Here is a 5,351-nt window from a genome sequence, read left to right on the forward strand (position 1 = left end):
TATGAGGACACTAGTCATATTGGATTAACGGCCCACCTTACGCCAGTGTAACCTGGTCTTAGCTGGTCCCAGCTGTACCTGTACCCACTGTTTCTTTTTCTTTCTTTCTTTCTTTTTCTTTTCTTTCCTTTTTTTTTTTTTTTTTTTTTGAGACAGAGTCTGCTCTGTCACCCAGGCTAGAGTGCAGTAGCACGATCTCAGTTCACTGCAACCTCTGCCTCCCAGGTTCAAGCACTTCTCCTGCCTCAGCCTCTCGAGTAGCTGGGACTACAGGCACGTGCCACCATGCCTGGCTAATTTTTGTATTTCTAGTAAAGACAGTGTTCTGCCATGAGGTCCGGGCTGGTCTCGGACTCCCGACCTCAGGTGATAGGCCCACCTGGGTCTCCCAAAGTGCTGGGGTTACAGATGTGAGCCAGTGAGCCTGGCCTACCCACTCTATTTCTAAGTGAGTTCACATTCTGAGGATTAAGACCTCACTATATCTTTTAGTAGGGCACAATTCAACCCATAACAAAGGAGTTCTTACTTAGGACTGCAAGAGAGTAAGTGTCCCTCCAAACAAGGCAGAATCTGTATGGCCTTTTCTTACCCAGCTTTGGAGCTCTGCTGTTGGTGGAAGCAGTCAGAATTCCATCCATCAGGGGCAGGTGTCCTAGCTTGCTCCTGCTGCCGTAACACAATACCACAGGCTGGGTGGCTTAAGCAACAGATAGTAATTTTGTCACAGTTCTGGAAGCTAGAAGTCCAAGATCAAGGTGCTGTCAGGATTGGTTTCTGATGAGGCCTCTCTTCCTGGCTTATAGATGGCCGCCTTCTCACTGTGTCGCCACACGGCCTTTCCTGTGTGCATGCAGAGAGAGATCTCTCTGGTGTCCTCCTCTTCTCATAAGGACACCAGTCTTATTGGATTAGGGCCCCATCCTATGACCTCATTTAACCTTAAATTATCTCCTTAAAGGCCCTATCTCCAAATATAACCACACTGGGAGTTAGGGCTTCAACATATAAATTTGAGGGAGTTATGCAAATCAGTCCATAACAGCAGGGGCCATAGACCTGACCTCTTGATGGCAGAGGTGTTAAAGAATTTGGGCCGTATTTTACAACTGTCGTGGTCCCTTAATTTTCCTCTAGGAAACCATCCTTCCCCCCTTCAATCCACATGCTTTGATCAGAGCTTATTTCTGTTCTACCTCTCAGAGTGAGCTATGTATCCTGGTTGGTCAATTAAAGTATCACATTCCCATGGCCACAGTGATAGTTTCTGAGATGGGTATGTGACCTTGATTAGTTCAGTTGCCCACAACAGACACAATTCCAGTTAGTTTAAATAGTGTATCAGTTGCCTATTGCAGCATAAGAGATCACTCCCAAAACTCACTGGCCTAAAACAACCACCATTTATTTAGCTCATGGTTCTGCTTGGACTGCACCAGGCTGGGTAGATCTCAGCTGGTCTTATTCATGTGGCTCTGTGTAATTGGCAGGTTGGTTGGGACTGGCTAGTCCCAGATGGCCTCACTCACATATCTGGAGGTTGGTTGGCTAGCAGCTGGGGTGACTATGCCATGCGTCTCTCATCTTCCAGCAGGCTAGCTCTGGCATATTCACACATTAGTGGTGTTCCAAGAATGGCAAGTGCGCAAGCCCCTATGCACAAGCACTTTTCAAGGCTCTACTTTGGTCACTTTATTAATACTTTGTTTACCAAAGGAAGTCTCATGGCCCACACAGATTTAAAGGGTGGTGGTGGAGGATTTGATAGACAGATGTTTAGAGTGCTCCATGATTCCCCTCCTGGAATTCATGCCCATACATAAACTTCTCTCCTTCAGTGTGGACACAACCTGTGACTTGCTTCTAAGCAATAGAATACAGCAAAGGTGATGGGATGTAGGTGATTATGTGGCTACATTATAAAAAAGTGTAGCACCATCTTGGTGCAGTCTCTCACTCCTTTGCAGGTTTTGAGAAAGCAAGCAGCCATGTTGGTAAATTCCATGTGGCCTCAAGGAGCTTCAGGGCAGCCTCCAGACAACAGCTGCAAGAAACTGAAGTCTGGCTGGGCACCTTGGCTCATGCCTATAAACTCAGCACTTTGGGAGGCCAAGGCAGGAGGGGAGATCACTTCAGCCCAGGAGTTTGAGAGCAGCTTTGGCAACATAAGGAGACCCCGCCTCTACAAAAAGTTTAAAAATTAGCCAGGTGTGGTTGTGCACACCTGTACTTCCAGCTACGGAGGAAGCTGAGGTGTGAGGATCACTTGGGCCTAGGAGGCCCAGGAGTGAGCTATGATCGTGTCACTGCAGTCCAGCCTGGATGACAGAGTGAGACCCTGAGAAGGAAGGAAAGAAGGAAGGAAGGAAGGAAGGAAGGAAGGAAGGAAGGAAGGAAGGAAGGAAGGAAGGAAGGAAGGAAGGAAAAGAGAGAGGAGGGGAAGAGAGGGAGAGAGAGAAAGAGAGAGAGAGGGAGAGAGAAAGAGAGAAAGAAAAAGAGAGAAAGAAAAAGAAAGAGAGAAAGAAAAAGAAAGAGAGAAAGAAAAAGAAAGAAAGAGAGAAAGAAAAAGAAAGAAAGAAAGAAGGAAAGAAAGCAAGCCCTACAACCATGAGGAACTGAAATCTGCCAACAACCAATGATCTTGGAAGCAGATCCTTCCCTAGTCAAGCCTCAGATGAAAACACAGCCCCAGCCAACATCTTAACTGCAGCTTTGTGAGACTCTAGGCAGAGGCCTCATCTGAGCTGTGCCCAGATCCCTTAACCACAGAAATGTAGGTTGTTCTAAGCTGTTAAATTTGTGGCCATATTGTTACACAGCAACAGATAACTAATACAGAGGGCAAGACTCTGTGGCTATTTTTGTTATGTGAGTCGATTATTACGTTGTCTGTACTTTATGGATTAGTAGGCTTGGGCTGCCATAACAAAATACCACAGACTGGGTAGTTAAGCAACAGATATATGTTTTCTCATAGTTCTGGGGCTGAACGTATAAGATCTATGTCCTGGCAGGATTGGTGTCTGTGAGGCCTCTCTTCCCGGTTTGTAAACGGCTTCCTTCTTTATGTATCCTCACATGGCCTTTCCTGTCTGTGAGTTTGGAGAGAGACAGCTCTGTAGTGCCTCTTCCTCTTCTTAAGGACACGAGTCCTTTTGGATTAGGGCCCCACTCATAACCTCATTTCATCTTTTTTTTTTTTTTTTTTTTTTTGAGACGGAGTCTTGCCCTGTCGCCCAGGCTGGAGTGCAATGGCACCACCTCAGCTCACTGCAACCTCCACCTCCTGGGTTCAAATGATTCTCCTGCCTCAGCCTCCTGAGTAGCTGGGATTACAGGCGCCTGCCACCAAGCCCAGCTAATTTTTGTATTTTTAGTAGAGACGGGGTTTCACTATATTGGCCAGGCTGGTCTTGAACTCCTGACCTTGTGATCTGCCTGCTTTGGCCTCTCAAAGTGTTGGGATTACGGGCGTGAGCCACCACGCCCGGCCAGCCTCATTTCATCTTAATTACTTCCCTAAAGGCCCTGTCTCCAAATGCAGTCACATTGGGGTTAGGGTTTTAACCTCTGAATTTTGGAGGGACATAGTTCAGTCCATAATGAAGTACTTCAGTGTAGATTGTGCGATATGTATGTATATTTTTGTTGTTTTAATGTATACTGTAGAAGAGGTGGGTTAACACTAAAATATCCTAATGAAGAATGCTTAGTTAGCATCTGAAAAGCTCAAATCAGAAATCCACACTTCAAAGACAGCTACCAGAAGCACATTAGCTACCTAAATCTATACCATAGGGTTGCCAGGCATGGCAGCTCATGCCAATAATCCTAGCTACTCAGGAGGCTGAGAGGCAGGGGGATCTCTTGAGGCCAAGAGTTCAAGACCAGCCTGGGCAACATAGCAAGACCCCATCTCTCAAATACACAAATAGATAAATCTATGCCAGTAGGTTCACCAAATAGCATAAAGAATGTTAGAAATAGGCTGGGTGCGGAGGCTTACGTCTGTAATCCCAGCACTTTGGGAGGTCAAAGCGGGTGGATCACGAGGTTGGGAGATAGAGACCATCCTGGCTAACACGGTGAAAACCTCTCTCTACTAAAAAAAAAATACAAAAAATTAGCCGGATGTGGTGGCACGTGCCTGTAGTCCCAGCTACTCAGGAGGCTGAGGCAGGAGAATTGCTTGAACCTGGGAGACGGAGGTTGCAGTGAGCCGAGATTATACCACTGCACTCCAGCCCGGCAACAGAGCAAGACTCTGTCTCCAAAAAAAAAAAAAAAAAAAAGAATGTTAGAAATAAATATTCATTGATAAAACAAGTGGCATTCAAGACATGGGGATTGACTTAAAATACTGTACTACCACGTCTGCAATTATCAGAAGCAGATCTATGAATCTAGCACACCAAACACTCTCAGGAGTCATGTTCCAGGCTACAGATTTAGTTTACTCCTTTGGCCTGCCATCCAACAGAAGACATTGAACCTGTTCTAACTGGAGGGTTAGTTGAATCCTGCTACTTAAATATTGTCACATCTATGCCCAGTGTACCTTTCATGCAAGGTACTTGTTGGCATGCCTAAGGGCAGAGACTTGGCACTTCACTAAGTTACAAGAGCATATTGCATGACTGTTTTTGTGCCAGTTTGTAAGAAATGTTGTTACGTGTGACTGCTAATGCTGTTGGAGGCTGGCTATAATTTTTTTTTTTATTTTTAACTTTTTTTTTTTTTTAGAGACAAGGTCTCACTCTGTTGTGTAGGCGTGATCATAGTTCACTGCAGCCTCAACTTCCTGTGCTCAAACAATCCTCCTGCCTCAGCCTCCCAAGTAGGTGGGACCACAGATGCATGCCACCACATACAGCTTTTTTTTTTTTTTTTGAGACAGGGTCTCACTCTGTAGCTCAGGCTGGAATGCAGTGCTCACTGCAGCGTCAATCTCCCCAGCTCAAGTGAGTCTCCCATTTCAGCTTCCCGAGTAGCTGGGACTGTAGGCACATGCTACCACACCCGGGTAATTTTTTTATTATAATTTTTGTATTTTTTCGTAGAGATGGGGTTTCGCCATGTTGCCCAGGCTGGTCTCAAACCCCTGGACTTAAGTGATCCGCCCACCTTGACCTCCCAAAGTGCTGGGACTACAGGCGTGAGCCACCATGCCCAGCCTTGGTTATGATCTTTTGAAAAATGATTTTTAACAGAACACCTGGCAGTGAGGTTGTGAAGGACAGGACAAATAGCCCTTACCTTGCTCTAGACCAGGGGCTCTTAACCTGAGGTTCAAGGATAGAATTCATGGGGCAAAATGACATCTTCATTTTTACTAGCCTCTAAGTGAAATT

This window comes from Pan paniscus, chromosome X (genome assembly GCF_029289425.2).
Source record: "Pan paniscus chromosome X, NHGRI_mPanPan1-v2.0_pri, whole genome shotgun sequence".
In the NCBI taxonomy this organism is placed as follows: domain Eukaryota; kingdom Metazoa; phylum Chordata; class Mammalia; order Primates; family Hominidae; genus Pan; species Pan paniscus.